Genomic DNA, 21,619 nt, shown 5'->3' on the forward strand with positions numbered 1-21,619 from the left:
GATGGATTCTGAGGGCTGAGTCCTTAAGCACCTGTCCCCCTCAGATCTTATCACAGGGATGAATTGTGAAGGAATTCACACCCATTTATACTCAGGGCAAATGCACCAGGAAAGAAAAGGGCTAAGAACTTAAAACTAAATAAGGAAAAGTGATAAAAGGTAGATCTGTTTAAAAGTGAAGGTGTTAGTCGTGTCCAACTCTTGGCGACCCCATGGACTACAGCCCGCCAGGCTCCTCTGTCCATGGGATTTCCCAGGCAAGAATACTGGGGTGGCCTGCCATTCCCTCCTCCAGGGGGTCTTCCCGACCCAGAGATCAAACCCAGGTCTCCTTGGCAGGCAGACTCTTTACTCTCTGAACCACAAGGATCATGAATAAACGCAGTACTGATGGGATGGAAAAACATATATCTATAATAAAGTAGATATATTTATATGTAAAATAGATAACCAACAAGGACCTACTGTATAGCACCAAGAATTATACTCAATATTTTGTAATAACTTATAAGGGCAAATTTTTGAAGGCGGGAGGAGAGGACGACAGAGGATGAGATGATTGGATGGCATCACCGACTCAATGGACATGAGTTTCTGAGTCAGCTCTGGGAGTTGGTGATGGACAGGGAAGCCTGGCGTGCTGTAGTCCATGGGGTCACAAAGAGTCGGACATGACTGAGCGACTAAACTGAACTGATAAAGGCAAAGAATCTGAAAAAGTATATATATATATATATATATATATATATATATATATGTATATATATATATATGTGTGTGTGTGTGTATATATATATATATATATGTGTGTGTGTGTGTCTGTGTATGTGTGTGTGTGTAGATATATGTTTAACTCAACCACTGTGCTGTACACCTAAAACCAACAAAACATTGTAAATCAACTATATTCCAATTTGAAAAGAAAAAACGTGGATCTGCCTAGATCCTGGATGAAAGCAGTCCTGACGGGATGGATGGAAAATGCAGTCCCACCATGGTCTGTGGTTCTGCAGCTCCACCCCTTGGCAGGTGTTGAAAGTCATTTCTGCATCAACAACTCTGATTTTTTTTTTTTTTTAATACCAGATGTGACTGTGTGGTGTGTGTGTGTGCGTATAAAGTTCTAAGTTCCTGGGGATGGAGGATGAATAACAGGGTGGTGAAGTTGTTTTTCGGTGTTTTCTTTTTTCTTTTCGATAACAGGATCACCACAGCAACACTGTGAAAGGAACCTCCAGGGGTGTTCCTTTTCGTGGTGTGACTTCCTGGAGAGTTGTTTTCACAGCAATTGCAATGACACTAAATTAGGTGCCTCAAAATAGCGAGATGATGAGGTCAAGAGGTGCTAAAATCGAGCAACTGAAGCACAAGCTGACTTTTCCTCCTTGCACTTTGGAGGATTTCTTGCCATGCTGGCAAACGCTAAATACTCGCATGCGTGCTTGTTACTTGTTAGCTTCTGGATGTCTGATAAACTAAGCAAATGACCCAACACGTGCAAGAGCCATGGTGACATCACATAAGACTCTCATCAGTAAGTTTCTATGCAATATCCCCAGAGACAGGAGAAATGATATTTAAGAAAAATAATGCCCTGATTGAAAATAATGGAGAAAAAGCCCAGAAGGGGAGAGGGTGGGGAAGCAAGAGGAGGAGTGGGAGCTGTCTGCCCACATCTGCTTGCAGCTACGTGCAGCCCAGGTCAAATTTGTTCCCCATTTTCCAGAAACAAAGAAGTCTAGGCTGCTGAGCCCATAGTGCTGAGATCCAGAGGCTGCGAAGGGAGCCGCTATGTACCTTTTCAAGTCACAGCTTATTTTCCTGCCCTTCCAATTGTGAAACGTAGACCATTGGAGCCTAAGGTGTGTCTTCCATAAACTCAGGAAGGCTTTGTATGTGGATGGTGCTGAGTTTAAAGGTGATGAGACTTGCAATCTACTTACTTGTGACATTATTTTATAAAGACATTTTTGAGAATGTCAGTTGCTTCAAAGCCTAGGTCTAGGTTGGAAATATTTGCCTTTTCAACCCTTAATTGTCTGACTTTTAGATTTCAAAACCTTTTGGTACTTGGTAAACCAATTATAATTTAGTCACTAGAAAAGCCTTCTGTAATCCTGGGGATGAATGGCACCTCAAGGGAAACAATCTAACGGGATGTCTGAAGTCTAGATGAGGAGGTTAGCAATTTGGAGGGGGCCTGTGTTACTTCCCCAGGGTCCCCGAAATATCTTCAATGGAGACTCACCATCCTTTTGATATAAAAGATGGCCCTGTGATTGCAGGTAATGAGAGGGAGGGAGGGGTTAACACAATGTTTAAAATATTTAAAATCCATAGTCCCCAGTAACTAAGAGAAACCTCTGGGGAACTGTTCTCATCCACTCACCTCCCGTCTGCCTACCTGTTGAATCTTCTTATCCATCCACTTCTACACTGTGGGGAGATGCTCACAAAATTTAAATTACTGAATCTCAACCCCCACTGCACATCAAAATCACATGAGAGCTTTCGCAAACTACCAATGATTGCTCCTACTCCAAGAGACGCTGATTTTAATTATCAAGGGTGGGACCAGACACCCAGACATTTTTCTAGTCTCCCCAGACATTTCTACTGTGCAGTCAGAGTGGTGACACCTAATTTTAAACACCTAATTCACACACTCTCTTGACATCTTTCAAGCCTAACCTGAGGGTTCAATAAGGTGTTACTAATGGGGAAGTCCAAAAGCGGCCTGTTTTTCCCTAAAGTGAACCCAGGAGCGGAGACGAGTCTCCCCCACCCCCCATCCACCCCTGAGGTTGACACGTGGCTGGCAGAGGAAGGCTACATTCTTTAAGGCACTGACCTCATGCTAACCTGCCTCCATAAGAGTTTTGTGAAATTTTGCTCTATGTTCTATTGAGACAAAGAAATCCTTTTAAAAAGGAAATTTTGAATTGTGTGCTATATTCCTATTTCTCCCTCTCATCCTTATAGCAAAGGAAACCAGGTGTCACAGTCATTTCCCAGAGTTTGAGGATGAAAATTGAAAAAGCTACAACTACTACTGTTGCAAGAAAAGCCTTACATGTTAATAATAATAACAGCAAGTCCCTCAAAACTCCTAATAATGAGAAACAGACCACACAATTTAAAAGATCTGGGACTTCCCTGCTGGTCTAGTGGTTAAGACTTCATCTTCCAATGCAGGGCACACAGGTTCGATCCCTGGTCTGGGAGCTAAGATCCCACATGCCTCGTGCCTTGCAGCCAAAAAGCATAAAATGGAAATGACATTGTACAGACTTTATTCAGTACAGACTTTAAAAAGCAGTCCACATTTTTTAAAAAAATCTTTAAAAATAAAATTAAAAGGTTAGCCTTCCATGCTGGTCCAATTTATTTTTGAAGCACTGTCTTGAGAAACAGGTGCCAATACAAGGGTCTTGGGTCTTTGGTGTGTGTTCTAGAAACAAGAAACCAGATGAACTTCAGATCCTTGGGCTGAATTTTAACTCACAAACTGAGTCTCCTTTCCTTTGCTGCAAAATGGGCTGGGGGTGGGGTGAGGGGGGAGCTTGGCCTGCTGGCCTTGCAGGATGGTTGTGGGGATCACAACCTGATCAAATCTGAAGCCCCCCACACATGGAAGGCTTTCTGTGGGCAGTAAGAAAGGACACCAGACACCTGCAGACACCTCTGACCAATCAGACTCTGTACCCGGGATGGTTCCTTCTCCCTCACCTGTGTTTTGCAAACTATTACTTGTACACATAGGAGAGTCTACAACACAGGTATTAGAAGCTAAGTTTATTCCAAATACTCAAAATGAAGTTTAATAAATCTTCTAGATAATTGATAATAATTCATTTTTTAGGAACATAATATCAGTCATCAGAGATGTGCCAAAAGATTCGTATCTTGTAGTTTATTCATCAAGCCCTCATCCAGCACCCATTCTGTGACAAGTATTGCTTATACCACAATGCTAATTATAGAATTATTTATGATACCAAAAGTATGGAAATAATTGAGATGTCAAGCACTATAGGAATAGTTAGATAAAGTTATGATAAATCTAAGTTATGAAATATCATGCAGTAATTCTAAATGTTTTAAAGAATAGGAAAGAAATGGGGAAATGTTATGAGATAATGTAAGTAAAATCAAAGTACTAAATGAAAAATACATAATCTCAAATTTTAATATACATATGCTTGAAACAGATATATAGATATATATACATGGCCTTCCCAGGTGGCGCTAGTGGTAAAGAACCCGCCTTCCAATGCAGGAGACATAAGAGCCACGAGTTCCACTCCTGGATCAGGAAGATCCCCTGGAGGAGGGCATGACAACCCAGGCCAGTATTCTTGCCTGGAGAGTCCCATGGATAGAAGAACCTGGTGGGTTACAGTCCATGGGGTTGCAATGAGTTGGACACAACTGAAGCGACATAGCATGCTTGCACATATTTATGTATACACTAAAAATATTTTTAAAATTACTCAGAATGGTAGGGTGATTTTTTCGTCCCCTTTCTTGTTTTCTGCATTTTTAAATTTTTCTTTTTCCTATAATTGCTTTACAATGTCATGTTAGTTTCTGCTGTACAACAAAGTAAATCAGCCACATGGATACATAGATGCCCTTCCTCTGGAGCCTGCCTCCCACCTCAATTTTTCTACACCAACCATGCAACATCATTATAATTCCCAAATGAACAATACCTTATTTTTTTGGTAAATAAACAATATTCAACAATTATCATAAATTATTGTTCTTATTAAATGTTATGGTGAAGGCTCACTTATGCTCTTATTTCGTACTTTCCCACATTATGTTTCCAAATTATATTCACTCAGAAAAGTTTAAATAGATTCTCCTGTATTTGAATGACATCTTTATGCAATTAGCCATTTCTTTGTGTATGTTTAAGCTCTTAGAACTACCTTTTAAGTTGAAGAACAGTCCTCCCAACTGAGGTCTTCTGGTTGCTATGACAATTTATTTCTTATCTCTGCTACCCTGTGATCCCATCACTTCAGTATTTGGCAGCATCTTACTTGAATTGTTTGTGTAGTGATGCAGAGAAGCTTTGAACATTCTTGCCTTTATATAATATTCTTTAGTAAAGAACTAGTCCTTTGCAATGTGCCATTTGAAGAAAGTTCAGAGGAGGGAAGATAAATAATTCATAAGAAATAACAAGAGAACCATGATGCCTAGATAGTTCTGAACATAGACACATATGCCACAGCTCAGCTGTAAAGAGGATTTAAGTAGCAGAGTTGATGTGGATTCTAGACAGAAGCAAGCCTAGGTTTACCTTTAGAAATATACAGAAAAATAATGCTGCCATCCCATCCTTCATGGATTCGTTTGTTCATGAAATATTTAAAGAGCACCTCTTCCACACAAGGTCTGTGCTATTTGTATAATGAGGGACACAAAGGACAAGACAGCTCCTGCCTGGAAGAAGCTAACATTTGGGAAGGGTGGCAGGTACAGAGGGCTGTCACTGGGAAATGACTGCCCAGCACAGATGGCATTTTCCAGTCACCCTTGAATCCAGAGGCGGCCATGTGCTAATCCCCGCTGAAGGGAGAAGAGTCGTCATACGTGTCACTATCAGATCAGTGTTTTTAAGAAGCTGGAGTGCCTCCTCCATGCTTTCAACTTCCATCTGCTGGAAGCTGAAGGATCTAGGCTCTAGGAGATGACAGAGCCCCACAGAATTGAAGGAGCATGGGTCCCATGCTCCGGTCCACAGGGAATCTCCTGGTGGTCCAGTGGTTATGGGGGCTTCCCTGGGGGCTCAGTGGTGAAGAATCTACTTGCCAATGCAGGAGACACAGGAAATGCAGGTTCGATCTCTGGGTCAGGAAGATCCCCTGGAGGGAGAAATGGAAACCCACTCCGGTACTCTTGCCTGGAGACTCCAGCGAACAGAGAAGCCTGGAAGGCTCTGGCCCGCAGGGTCACAAAACCCGGACACGCCTGAAGCAACTGAGCACCCACACACACACCAGTGGTTATGATTCCGCGTTTCCACCGTCGCGAGCCCGGCTTCTATCCCTGACCAGGGAACCAAGAGCCCACAAGCCCTCAGTGAAAAAGAGAAAAATAGGTCCATAGATCCTTTATGTCCTTCCCTTGAAAGTCAGAGCTTGGTTCTTACCCCCTGAGGGTGAGCTGAACGTAGGGACTCACTTCTGGAATAGAATCAGACTGTTCCTGTGCTCTCTGGGGTTTCTCTCTCTGGGGGAAGCTGGCTATCAGGCCATCGTTGTTGTTTAGTCACTAAGCTACGTCTGATTCTTTGCAATCCCTTGGACTGTAGCCTGCCAGGCTAATCTGTCCATGGGGTTACCCAGGCGGGACTACTGGAGTGGATAGTCATAAGGACACTTAATGCGCAGATGGTGAGGACGGTGAATGAGTCATTTGGAAATGGATCCACCAGCCCCAGTCAAGCCTTCAGGTGACTGCAGCCGCAGACAACAGCTTAACTATAAGCTCATGAGAAACCCCAAAGTCTGAACTACCCAGCTACATTTCTCCTAAATCCCTGACCCAGCATTTGTGAAATAGTAAATGTTTTCTTAAGACAACAGTTTGGAGGCTAAATTGCAATGCAACTAACTTGTTTCGTATATTATAGATAACTAAGAGAAAATAGATAAAACTAAAGTTGACAGATAAAACTAATAGAGTCCTTGAATCACCACAGAGAGAAGAGCCTCCGGCCAACCAGTAGCACTAGGTTGGTCTGTCATGTTAAATCACTAAGCTTTGGGGATCTGTTTCCCAGAACAACCAGCTTATCCTTAACTAACGTGATAAGATTACATATATTCACTTTTGACTTCCCATGTACCATGGTGTTTAGCACTTCTAGATATTCAATTAATATTTAGTGAAGGAATAAATGATTATATTTTAAAATTCACACATGTCCTAAAAGAGATACAAACCAAGCACAAGAGACATTTAGAGGATAGAGTTTGTCTTCATTTGTGAGAACAGAAACTTTTTCCTGGAACTGGTGACATTTGAACAGTGCCTTGAAATGGAAGAACGTTCAGAGACAGAAATGGGGAAAGGTGTTCGCACCAGGGGTAACATCAGCAGAGGTAAGAAAAATGGAAAATAGTCTGAGGGCTAATGGATAGTCCAATTTGACTGAAACATTCAGTGATAAGAAGGATTAAGGGTCAAAATTAGAAGCAAAACCCAGGATCAAACCCAGAAGATGCTAAATACAAAGCACTGGGTTTTAATCTCGGGGCCACTGATTAAAGAGACCTGAGTAGAACTCCAACTAGCCATCTTGTATACGCTGATTAGAGTGGGAAGAGTCTAAAAACACTGAGAATATTAGAGGACTGCTGAAGGAAGAAGTGACAGGTCACAGGGTCTTTCTTTCCAAAATGGAAAAAAGGAATAGGTGTCAAGAAACACAGGACCAGTTTAGGCTCTGTCCATGGTTTTCCACTGGGGCTGGTGGCTCTCTCTTGGGCAATCCATCATGCTCTTCTCCTTGTGAGTAAATCCTGTGAACATAGAAGAGATTTTCTGCTACATAGTTAAACCACCAGATTTCAGAGACATTAACTTTGGTCTCATTAACAGCATGTTCCAACCAACTAACAAGTCATTGAGGAAGACCACACCAGCATCTTGGGCTGGTCTAACAAAGGGAAGCCAAATATCCATTAGCCAGTGTGGCTCACTGCTGAGCCCAAAGCATCACCTGGGCTTTTGCAGCAATGGACCCCAGGGGGTGGGAACTGGATTGATAGACTGCACTAAATCATTCTGAGAAACTCAAGCTTCCACTTGTCCCAGTTAAAAGAGGTAAGCTGTTCTCATATAAGCAAACTGTGAAGCCCTGTAGCAAAATGGGAGATGGAAGACAGGATGGCGGAAAGTCATCTCAGGGTTTAAAACTTCCCTGTGCTCCTTTGGGCTTCATTGGTGGCCCAGACAGTAAAGAATCTGCCTACAATGCAGGAGACCAGAGTTCTCTCCCTGGGTCAGGAGGATCCCCTGGAGAAGGAAATGGCAAACCACTCCAGGATTCTTGCCTGGGCAATCCCATGGACAGAGGAGCCTGGTGGGGTACAGTCTATGGGGTCACAAAGAGTCAGACACAACGGAGCAACTAACACCGTGCATCTTTAAAGACCTTTCCTCAGACATTCTCCTGTGTGTCTCTGACTTTCCTTTCCAGGTCCTTCTCCAATCCTGTGACTGTGCTCTCTCTTGTTGACACATGGGGACATTTCCTGTGCTGAAACTCTTCTCTGAATCTTCCTGGAAGATGAACTAATTTCATCCAGCGAAGCTTCCTTCCCTCTCCATTTCGATCCTGAGGAATTCCTCCCCGTGCCTCTTCTAGCTCTCTTTTGGAGGCAGGAGCCACCGAGCCCATGCTTGGGGATCCAGCAGCACACAGAAGAAGATGACAAAGTGTCTGGTGTATTTCAGCTCGCTTGGTTAAAAACAACTCTAGGCACGACAAAGTGTGTGTTATTAATATGCATATGTGATATCTTTGAGGCAGAGTTGCCTTCCAGGTGTATTTTCAGCAGGACAGCATTTTCCCACGTGAGGAGGGAACAACAGTGAATCATATGTGTGGGAGGGAAAAGCCTGTGGGCTGTGTACAATGCTGACTCCCTTTTGTGGCTCGCCTCCCTCTCCCTCTCGCCCCCTCCCACCCATGTTATTAATGGTTTCTGCAATTACTGGTAACAGTGCCTCGCCAGGGAAGAAAAATCGGTGACTGTCTGACAGATTGGTGGAAGGAGAGGCAACAGAGAAACTGTCTGTGAAGAGAAACAAGGGGATTGCCACTGCAAAATGGAGTTTCTCAAGCCAGGAAACTCTAGGCTAACTGGAGGTCAGAAATTGAGTTCAGTAAGGGATTCTCTCTGTTATAGCACCTGACATTTTATAAATGAAAAGGGAGATCTTGGAACAGGAGTAGTCGCCCTGAGAGCATTATCTAAGATGATGCTTCTCAAGGGGTACCAGATGGGAAGCCCCAAAAAACTTGGTGGCACTTTTATAAGTTTTTATTTTGTATTGAAGTATGGCCAACTAACAATATTGTGATAGTTGTAGGTGAATAGCAAAGGGACTCAGCCATACACATACATGTATCCATTCTCCCCCACACTCCAGGGGCCCATATTTTTATACCTCTGTTATAGGTTAAAAGAGACATGTATTAAGTGAATGCAGTGGTTTAAATATCCAAGGAGTAGATTTTTTTTTTATTACTCACTGTACAAAAGAAGGATTTCCTGTTACAACCAGAAATAAAAAGAGTACCCACTAAAGAAGTGTCACATTAAATAAGTAAACAAATAGATATATAGTCCCTAAGAGGAATATCAACAAATGTTGTTACAACTTGGCTTGAGTTAGTGGATTTGACAAGGGACGTGTCAGCCCAGCTAAACACAACTGAGTTCTAATTCACAAGGCATGGGAGAATTCCAAAATGCACAGAAGTGAAAATAAATTCAAATGATGTTGCCGATCACAATGACACCATTACACCTGAAACCAAAAGCTGATATTGAGATTCAGTAGAAGAAGCATATTTCTACTTATTTGTCTTTTATTAGTTGACATACATCCAGGGTTCAGTGGATATTATATTTTTATATTAAAACGATGTTTTAAAAGGAAACTGTTGGTTATAAGGAGATAGTGGTACTTGAAAAAGCAACTCTCCCTTATATTTTGTGCATGCAGCATTTATATCTTTTTCTTGAAGTGAGAACATGGCAATGATCATCATGACAAGTTGGTTTTTTTCAACCTATTGTGCTTCGAGTGTTAGGATATGTGCTGTGCCCAGTCACTCAGTCATGTCCTACTCTCTATGGCCCCATGGACTGCAGCCCACCAGGCTCCTCTGTCCGGGGAATTTCCCAGGCAAGAATATTGGGTGGGTTGCCATTTCCTTCTGCAGGGGATCTTCCCGACCGAGGGACTGAACCCACTCCACTTGTGTCTCCTGCATTGGCAGGCAGATTCTTTACCACAAGTGCCACCTGGGAAGCCCAGTTTTTAGGATACGTGTAAATACAATAATGAAATTCTCTGCACTCCATTTGGTTCCATCACAAAGTTTTTTCAAGTTCAAGAAAACACGTCAAGGTCTCCAACAGGACTTCAGAGATGACTCAAATCCTTTATTATAGTTCTCAGTGACCCATAAAAGAATGCATGGGGAAAAAAAAAGAATGCATGGGTAATGACAATATCACTAGAATCTTCTCTCCTCTTCAGTCCTCTAGCTTTCCAATCTGTGATTATTGATAAACTCCAGAAATTTCTCTCATCTGTACTCTTCTTTCACAGACACATCTTCCTCAAACACACACATGTACATACACTCACATGTACACACACACAAATACATGCACACACATGGGTTCCCTTGCATGATGGTCACCAATCAGTAATGACTCCACAACCCACAATCCCTTTAGTGGAGCAGAGACTAGTAAATCTGCCAGCCTGCACCACTTCCATCCTTCTTTTCCTTTCCTGCTCCCCTCCTTTCCTGCATGGTAACTGCAATAATATTAACACATCATTATGTTTGTTCTTTATAATATATAACATACACAAACAATTGTGAGATACAGATAGAAATAAATGATATAGATATAATAGATAGATTAAATATGTATGGATGGTTTAGTCACTAAGTTGTGTCCAACTCTTAAGACTCCATGGACTATAGCCTGCCAGGCTCCTCTGTCCATGGGATTCTCCAGGCAAGAATACTGGAGTGGGTTGCCATTTCCTTTCTTCATATATATATATATATATATATATATATATATAATGTATATTAAATATATAGGCATAGATTAAATATATAGATACAGATGATAAGTAAGTGAAACTCGCTCAGTCGTGTCCGACTCTTTGCGACCCCATGGAATATACAGTCCATGGAATTCTCCAGGCCAAAATACTGGAATGGGTAGCCTTTCTCTTCTCCAGGGGATCTTCCCAACCCAGGAATTGAACCCAGGTCTCCCACATTGCAGGCAGGTTCTTTACCAGCTGAGTCACAAGGGAAGTCCAAGAATACTGAAGTGGGTAGCCTATTCCTTTTCCAGCAGTTCTTCCTGACCGAGGAAACCAGGGTCTCCTGCATTACAGGCAAATGCTTTACCAACAGAGCTGTCAGGGAAGCCCTTATAGATAATAAAGATATAGATAATAAAGATACAGAGAGATGGATGTGTATATATGCATACATAGAGAGAACGCAAGCCTCCTGCATTCTGGTCCTTGGCTCTCTCAGATGATCTATTCTACAAAATCTCATCAAGCTCTAAAATTCTGTTGCTCTGACATCTGTAGAACTTCTGATCAATGCAGTTCAACAACCAAAGTTGCAAAATCTACCCTGAATCTCATCCCCATGATAAAGCACAGAAACGGAAAGTCACATATCATCTTATACCCACTAGATTGTTTAAGGAAGAAAAGCTAAGGCTGTCAATAAAGGGCTGTGGATAAAGCAGACACGGGGAATCTCATAGCTGGCTGGTGGAAGAAGAAGTGCTAATCCACTTTGAAAAACAGTTTGGCAGTGTCTGGCCAGGTCAAACACTTAACAGACCTTATTCCTAAGTGGTTAGTTAGTTAGTTAGTGTTAGTCGCTCAGTCATGTCCGACTCTGTGACCCCATAGACTTAGGCCACCAGGCTCCTCTGTCCATGGGCTTCTCCAGGCAAGAATACTGGAGTGGATTGCTATTCCCTTCTCCGGGGGATCTTCCCAACCCAGGGATCAAATCCAGGCCTCCGGCATTGCAGGCAGATTCTTTACCATCTGAGCCACCAGGAAACTCTCATTCCTAAGTGGATATGCCCCCAAATTACTGCTCTTGGTTCACATCCATAAAGTATAATAGCAAATACAATAAACAAGCCAAAAGCCCATCAACAAGAAGATGAAACAACCGTAGTGTTTTCATACCATAGAATATAATGTAGCAATGAAAAGTAACGAATTATAACTACATCCAAGAGCATGAATACATTTTGGAAATGTAACTTCAAGCAGAGAAAAGAAAATTTCAGAAACCTAAATGTAAGATGATAGGTTTTTTAAAATAACTTAGAAACAAACACAACTAAACAGTACATTGTGTAAGCATATACATATTGAGATAAAACTGTACTTAAGATGAAATGCAATGGACTGATTAAACAGGAGTGTTAAGGGAATTGTTATTTATGGGACAGAAGCAGGGTTTGGGGAAGGAGAAAAATATACAGCAAAATGGAAGTTTTTAACAACATTATAGCTCTTAGATTAAGTGGTGGCTCATGATTTTTAAACTATCATTTTTTAACACAGAAATGTTTTATAAGTATCAAATAATAAAATAAAATTAAGTAGAAGAGTGCTAAAAATGAAATGCTCTTGATTTTTAATTAGTATGTAAAATTAAAGCATTTGTGAAATAATAGTTTTATTGAAAATGTATTGTTATAGTTTAAAAAAAAAAAAAAACACCTAACTGGCATTAGGCAGTTTAGAAATTCAAAAACAAGAGCAGTCCTTAAAGAGTCAAGCATTTATTGACAGAATGACAACATCAAAGCAGAAGCAGGAACATGGACATTATTGTAGTAACTGGAGTGGATGGATCTGCTCACTCCACTCCCACAGTGTCAGGCACCCAGGGATGAATGAGATTAAAACCCTTCTACTGGAGGACTCCACAGATCAGTATAGTTGAAAGGGATTGGGAAATAAAGGAGAGATGGGACACCCACTCAATCTGCTAGACTTTACCTAGAGAAGGATGTCACTATCTTTAAACATCCAAGATGCCACTCAGAATTCTGACCTATTTTCCTGGTACCCGGAGCTGGCCTCATCCTCCAGGCTTTCTTCTTTCCTACCCTCTGCACTTGGAGGTTAAATGCTTGCTAACTACTCTACAGAGTCACCCTCTTCCTCAGAGCCTAGCCATGCCCAAGAGCACTGAGGATTCTGAGAAGTCATCCACTTAAAGATGCCCTGGCAGGATTTCACAGCCATCCAAGAAGGCAGCTCCTTCGCATCATGACACAGCCGGCTCCTTCCCCGGGGTGGCCTCTGGAGTGATCTCCAGCTCTTGAAAATGCAAGAGACTTTCAGAGTTGACCTGCTTTCTTTCCCACCCTTTCAATCCCAGTCTACACAACTCGACTTCAGTTCTGGAGGGCACCTCTTGCACTAAGACCAGCAGAAGACACACAGTCAGACACCCCTGCCCTCAGGGGGCATCCATTCCAGCAAAGGAGATGAAGAGTAATAAGGGAGAATGTCTAAACAAAGTGAGATACTGAATGCTCTAGGACATTCAAGGACAAAGGGTCCATCTTCAGGAGAATTGGAGAAGACTTTGTGGAAGAAAAATAAAAAAGACATTGGAAATAGACCTTGAAAAAAAAAGGCCTTGGCTCTCCCCCAAACTCAACTAAATCTACACATGAAAATTCAAGAACATCTGGATTCAAACCACACTCCACTGTAGACAAGAAGTCTTCACCACAACATTTGCCAGAGAGAGGATGTTTTGTTAATTTGTCTAAAAGCCTCAGATGTCTGGGCTTCCCAGGTGGTGCTAGTGGTAAAGAACCCACCTCCCAATGCAGGAGATGCAAGATACATGTGTTCGATCCCTGGGTCGGGAAGATCCCCTGGAGGAGGGCACAGCAACCCACTCTAACATTCTTGACTGGAGAATCCCTTGGACAGAGGAACCTGACAGGAACCCATAGGGTCACAAAGGGTCAGACACAACTCATATGTCTGCTTTCCAAACCTACCTCTCCTCTTTTATACAGTCATAGACTCTACAATCTTGTTTAAACAATCCCTGCATTCTTTTTCACACTCTTTCCTTTTGTTCACCTCTCCAAAATCTTGACATCCAGATGACAGTCATTGACTAAGCTATCCTTTCTTTGAAATGATAGGAAAAGTCATGTCTCAGAAAAAAGTTAAGGGGACCAGGAAAGGCACTTTGTTACTGACTTTCCTTCCAAGGACTGGCCTTCCAGTAAAATTAACAAGCCCTACAATTTACAGAGGAAGCACAGAAGTATTCACTAAATGCCAACCCAACATTTGAAAATCATGTCAAATTTTACTTGTACATAAAACTTCTACCATTAATGTACATCAACACCTACTAAAAAGGCCAAGAGGAACAATCATTAGGTAGATTGACAGAGTGGCTGCCTAGAATGAACAGAGAGGGACTTACAGATGTATCCAGTACCCAGGAACTCGGGTGCTGGTGATACTGCTCATGAATCCATACCAGCCAAGGGATGCTAGCAAGAACTGCCTATTGGGATAAATGTAATAGAGCTGAATATGACCAAGATATTTGTTAAAATAAAAAGAGCAGTGTCAGACTTCCCTGGTGGTGCAGAAGATAAGAATCCATCTGCCAATGCAGGGGACACCGGTCTGATCCCTGGTCTGTAAGATACCACCTGCCCCGGGGCAACTGAGCTCATGCGCCCAATGACTGAGCCTGTGCTCTAGAGCCCAGGCGCCACAACTGCTGAAGCCCACATGCCTAGAGCCTGTGCTCCAAAACAAAAGAAATCGCTGCAATGAGAAGCTTGCGCACCACAGCAAAGAGTGACCCCTGCTCGCTACAACTAGAGAAAGCCCATGCAAAGAAACGAAGAGGAAGCACAACCATAAATAAATAAATAAATAAAGCTTTAAAAACAAATAGTTGTGTCTAACTTATATTGGTCTCCCATAGCAAGTCATACTACATTTAAACTTATGTCAGAGAATCAGGAAAATGCCCTGAAAAACTACATATGAAAAAAGTCATTTGCAACTTATTTTCATATCCCTTCATCCTTGTCCACAAAAAAAAAAAAAAAAAACACAGTTTTAATTATCTGACAAATGAATGTGGGTGAAAACAGTCATCCAGCATACTAAAGATGCTGAAGAACCCAGATTGAAAAAAAAAAAAAAAGGCAAGCATTTTGAAAATTAAGATATTGAGTTTCTGCTACCCTGAGGAACATGCTAACATAGATTCCTGATCTACTGTGTCTGCTCGTTAGCTGCTTATCCCATCTTTTCTCCCTTTTGTATTATCGATTTCAAAAAATGATGTTTTTGAATAACATCTCTCAGCATTCTTGACCTAGTCTTGCAAAGAACTGCTGGAGAATCCAAATACATCCCACAGAATTAGAGATTATCAAAAGATGTCTTTCTTATTTTATGGAAAGGAACCCTACCTGTACTCCCACAGGAAAATGTGACTTCAGGGAAAAGGGGAAACCTACTGAAGCAGATTCCATTCAAGTCAACTCAGCAGGAATTTGCCAAGTACTCACTTGTGACTACCATATACCTTACTATCTGGAAAAAAGTATTTAGCATGGTCCCTTCTCTCTAAGATGATGATGAGAAAGAGTTCAGAGATTTGAGTGCAAATGGACCTCCACAAGTGACAACTATTAAGTTTTCTGAGAACTCAGACATCTCCTAAGTTCACCACTGAAAAAAGTGGTACTTCATGCTGTAGACTGGTTCCACTCAACAGGTCCAGCACGAGAATGGAAATCGTTGCACAGACAGACATTAGTCAAAGACACTAAATTCTTTTAATTCAGGAAAACTACTATGAGTAGCCTAGACTGTTTAAGCTTAACTAGGAAAGCAAGTGACCAATGTTGTATTGACTTCAAGGTCACTTTTAAAGGGATGGAGGGCCCCCAATGGACATAGACATCCTATCAAAGAATTTTAGTTTGAGTACATAAGCTGCAATTTTTTGTTTCTGTTTTTAAAATTATAAAGCAAATGAAAATGACTCCAGTTGTAGAATACACATTCAATAGTTAATAGAGAAAGAGCTTGAGGGGAATGACAGACTCTAAAAGAGATAAGACCTAGGACAAGGTGCAAGACTGATGCTATAGAAAGGTGGGATTCAACATGTGGCAAAATTTCCTGAAGGCTATAAAAATCACTTAAAAACAAAATGAGGTGCTTTATTAGATGATGAACTCTTCATCAATAGAAACATGTAAGACTAGGCAGCCCTTGTCAGGGATCCATGAGGTAATTCATACATTAGGGTAGGAGGTGTACCAGATGACTCTAAGGACTGGAGGGGATATGGCTCTGGTATATTTCCCCTTCCTGGCCCTCAGAGAGATGCTGCACATGTGTGGATGAGCACAGCGACATCAAACCAGAAGGTGTTAAACCTTTATTACAGAGAGTATGTTAATTCTGAATAGCACAAGGACCTTGGAGATTAGTGAATAATCACTGTTTTTGTTCAGTCACTAAGCCGTGTCTAACTCTTTGAGACCTCATGGACTGCAGCACACCAGGTTTCCCTGTCCTTCACCATCTTCCAGAGTTTGCTCAAACTCATGTTCACTGAGTTGGTGATGCCATACAACCATCTCAACCTTTGTCGTCCCCTTCTCCTCCAGCCCTCAATCTTTCCCAACATCGGGGTCTTTTCCAGCGAGTTGGCTCTTCACATCAGGTGGCCAAAGTATTGGAGCTTCAGCCTCACCATCAGCCCTTCCGATGAATATTCAGGGTTGATTTCCTTTAGGATTAACTGGTTTGATCTCCTTGCTGTTCAAGAGACTCTCAAAGTCTTCTCCAGCACCACAATTCAAAAACATTCATTCTTCCATGCTCAGCCTATTTTATGGTCTGACTCTCACATCTGTATATGACTACTGGAAAAACCATAGCTTTGATTAGATAGACCTTTGTTGGCAAAGTGATGTCTCTGCTTTTTAATATACTCTCTAGGTTTGTCACAGCTTTTCTTCCAAGGAGCAAGCATCTTTTAATTTCGTGACTGCAGTCCGTCCACAGTGATTTTAGAGCCCAAGAAAAGAAAATCTGCCACTGTTTCCACTTTTTCCACATTTATTTGCTAGGAAGTGATGGAACCGGGTGCCATGATCTTAGTTTTTTGAATGTTACGTTTTAAGCCAGCCTTTTCACTCTCTTCTTTCATCCTAATCAAGAGGCTGTGAATAATAAAGCATTTCTCCTTTTGTTGATAGCGTCTGCCCTTGTTCATAAACTCTCTCTTTCTGGGCAGCCGAGGGGTTTGTGGGGGCCTTGATGCCTTTGGTATTCTCACTGCTGAGCAAAACCACTAAACAGCTTAGAACAGGCTGCCTCCACTCCCCAAGAGGAAAATCCAGAGTTCTTGCCTTTTATTTCCACCCCCAGCACCTCACTCATCCTCTTTCTCTTGACCTGTATAGCAACTATGATACCCATAATCTATCCACAGACTCACGTTGGTTTATACTTGTAAATGACTTAAACAGTGCAAAGACAGCTAATTACAGCCTCATTTATAACTTATTCATTTTCTTTTTCAAGGTTGCATTATGGGATGTCATTTTTTCATGGATATGACTTGAAATTGGAGAATCAGAGGCTGTTTTTCTCCTCAAAAACACATGAGTCAATCCGGTTTTCACTGCAACCATTTTGTGTTTTGATAGATGAGAAATGACTCAAGTGAGACCTGGAGAAGGGTCCTCCAGCCCAGGAAAAGAGCTTGCAGTAACTTCAACAGTGCCATTCATTCATGACCCACCAGCCACTACACAGACAAGCCAAGCACACAAGAGTCCACTCAGCCTGGAAACTCCAGCCTCTCCACCCGCAGCACTTTGCACCCCTCCTCCCCAAAACACTCTTTCTTGGGTTGTGTACCACTGAGTTCTTCTCAATCTCCTTTTATTTCTCAGATACTAATTCTATGCCTCTTTCGTTGGTTTCAATTTTTCTTTTCATCTAAATATCACTCTCCCTTTCCTTTCCACATGCCTCCCTCGCCCTCAAGTCCTCACTGCAAGTTATTCTCAGAACTGGCCTTCTCTCCCTGACCTCTCTCCTCAGCCTCAGACCTGCCTGTAAACTGCCCGCTGGTCATCTGCACCTGGACACCCCGCTGACCTCAGAATCACGACAGCTCACTAACTAATTAGGTAGTTGTCACAGGTCGGTTCCTCTAGGGCCTCCTCTACTGGAAAACAAACATAACTGAATTATCTTCAACGTTCCTCCTGAATCTAAAAGATGGCAATATTGTCAGATATTGAATTCACGCTTTCTCCCACAATTAGCTCTTTTTCTTGTCTTCCGCTAGACTCCTCTTCCATCACAAGTAGACTCAAAGTCCCAAAGAGTTCGAGGAACAACTAAAAGCAGAAAGACCAAACTTGAACCAGGTGCCACCTTGAGCTCAGGGTCCTTCTCGCCTTCCTTACCCCGCGTCTCTATCCTCTGTCTGCCTCTCACCTTGAGCTCTCCTGCACTTGGGATGCTTGCGCTTGCGCGGGTGATGCGCTCACCGATCATAGACACCTACTTCCGGTTCTGGGTTTCTCACTTCTGTGACTGTTCCCATGTTTCTCCTCTTCTCCTCTGGACATCAACTTTCACACCCCAATTCCTCTACATACTGAAATCACACCCACGTTTCAGGCTTCTTCTCAAGCGCTACATTGGAGCCTTCTCCGCTCCCAACCAAGCCAAAATGTGTCCTCTGAGACCTCTCTTGGACGCTCTTTGCCAGTACTTCTTAACCTTGGCTGTGTCTTTGAATCACCTGGCAAGCTATTCTGAAATCCCCGTCTCCTGGCTGCACACCCCCCTCAGACCAATTAAATCAGAACCTCTGGGGAGGAACCTCCGGTGCTTTTACAGCTCCCCGGGTGATTCCAATCTGCAGTCGAGGTCGATAACCACCGCATTGCACCATTTATCACTTTCTCCCTTGTAGTTGTAATTACGCCGTATTTGTCTTATTCCCACTACTAAATTTGAAACTCCTTGAGGGCACAGACCATCTTACCACATCTGCTTATCCCCTGCAGTTCTTAGTGAATCAGAGAGGCAATAAATATTGTTGAATTGAATTTGGAAACTGGAAATTAACCATACACTTCAATTTTATATCTCGCATATAATTTTAGAAGAGGAATCGATTAGTGAGGAACTAATCCGAATTTTTTTTTAAAGGTGCCCTTTGCCATTACCAAAAATATTCTGATGTGACTTTGAAATCAGAATAGCTCTCATTCGAGACTAATGACCTGCAAATATGTGTGCGGCTGATGCATCCTTTGCTTCTGACACTTTCTGAACTCTTCACAAATAAAATGAATATGTTATGATTCTTTGAGAACTGGCTGCAAAATGTGACTCTGTGTGTAGATGTATCATTTCTCATTGAAGTAAACAAAAGCAGTCAGTGACTTGCACAAGCTCTGCCTTCCGCAGCTATGAGACAGAAGGTACCACAAAGCAAAACTGCAATGTGAACTTAACACAGAGCATCTGACCTCCTTTCAGGAACTGCAGAAAATGAAATGAAAAATGAGACAAGGAATGCTTGCCAGCCTTTCATACGGCTACAGTTGCTAAGGAAACAGTTTTCTTAGCTTCAACCTGTCCGGCCCAGCCCGTATCACATATTCTTCAGGGTTTTTGAAAATAAGGAAATCAAAGAAGGAAAAGATGAGAGGGAATGAAAGTCAGAGTTGTGCCAGTGCAGGCAGAGCCCTCGTGCAGTTCCTCCCTTCTCCCCTCTTTCCCGGTCACCTAGAATATTTGCCACCTGGCAAAACCCTCCTGGAACTCAAATCACAGAATTAGATGAGAAGGTAAACAAAACAATAGGAAGCCCTATTTGACATGCAGCAGTGGCTAAAAAACTGCTTCCTCACCCCAACCGGGCTTTCTTTCCTGCTGGGAAAGTAGGAGGCAACTCTTAACCCAGCAGGAGAAGCGCCTCAGCCCTCACCTGCCCCACATCTCAGGAGAAAGTGCCACCATGAGGACAACCCCGAGCAGAGGTAGCATCCGGACTGCACACGTGGTGAGATGCAGGCAAGCAACTCCAGACTCTCCAAGTCAAGGTAGGGTGGGTGTTCAGGGAGCAGGGAAATCAAAGGTCAGGAGGCCCAACCTGCCTAATACTAGACCCTCTCCAGAGGATGCAGAAACAGGAGAAAGGACACAGAAGGTGTGATATATAAGAAAGACAGCACCCTACCAACAGTCAATTAAATGAGCAACTATTTCTTCAGCATCTCCTGACAAGGCACGATAGTGGAGTAGCCATTGATAAAGATTGAAAAGAGTCACTTGGAGGTATACACTGCTATATTTAAAAGAGATGACCAACAAGGACCTACTGTATAGCACAGGGAATTCTGCTCAATGTTATGTGGCAGCCTGGCTGGGAGGGGAGTTTGGGGAAGAAGGGATAATATATATGTATAACTGAATCCCTTTGCTATCCACCTGAAACTATCACAGTATTGTCAATTGGTTAACTCCAATATAAAATTAAAAGTTTTTTTTTAAAGTAACTTGGCAGGACTTCCCTGGTGGAAAGATTCTGCACTACTAATGTAAGGAGCATGGGTTCAATTCCTGGTGGGGGAACTAAGATCCCCACATGATGCACAACACAGTCAAAAACAAAAAAAAGTCATTTGGTGATAAATATTGCGGTACTCATATTCAGAGACAATGTCCCTGAGGGGTGCGGGGAGGGGGAATTGGAGAAAGACTGTCAAAAGCTTATAAGAACTTTCAGTGATAAGATAATAAGTACCAAGGATGGAATGTACAACATGAGGAATATAATTGACACTGTGGTATGTTCCATATGAAAGTTAAGAGAATAATCCTGAGTTCTCATCACAAGGAAAATCATTTTTTTATATTTCTTTAATTGTGTGTCTATATGAGATGATAGATGTTCACTAAATATGTGATAATCACGTCATGAAATATGTAAATCAAATCACTATACTGTATGTGTGTGTGCTAAGTCGCTTCAGTCTTGTCCGACTCTTTGCAATCCTGTGGACCATAGTCCATCAGGCTTCTCTGTCCATGGGATTCTCCAGGCAAGAATATAGGAGCAGGTTGCCATGCCCTCCTCCAGGGGATCTGCCTGACCCTGCGTCTCCTACATTAGCAGGTGGGTTCTTTACCACTTGGGAAGGCTATTCTATACACCTTAAAATTATACAGTGCTGTATGTTAATTTTATCTCAATGAAACAAGAAGGAAAAAAAAGATCATGCCATTTTCTCCCTCCATTTGCCACCAAATACTTTTTTTTTTTTTTGGCTTTCAATGAGAATAAGATATTTTAATACTCCATTTCTACTTAAATATACTACAAATAAAAGTTCTCTTTACAAGAAACTAGTAGCACTGTGCAAATCCAGGAAGAAGATACGGGCAGCTGGGAGAGGAATGGAAGAAAGGCTTTTTACTGTTAATCATTTGCATCTTTCAACTTTTGAATCATGTGCATATTTGTAAATAAGTAAATAATATTTTAAAATCAAATTAAATATTACTTACCTAAAATGTCCAAACTGTACCATGATTAATTTTTAGCATGTCATAGGGGAAATCTGTATTGGTTTTTCTCAAATTTATGGGATCCAGGCCATGTATGCAATGTTATCATCTATTCACTAATCTTAGAAAAGGCAATTATAAATATTTTTATTCTATTTTA

Source organism: Muntiacus reevesi, chromosome 4, assembly GCF_963930625.1.
Source record: "Muntiacus reevesi chromosome 4, mMunRee1.1, whole genome shotgun sequence".
NCBI classification, from domain to species: domain Eukaryota; kingdom Metazoa; phylum Chordata; class Mammalia; order Artiodactyla; family Cervidae; genus Muntiacus; species Muntiacus reevesi.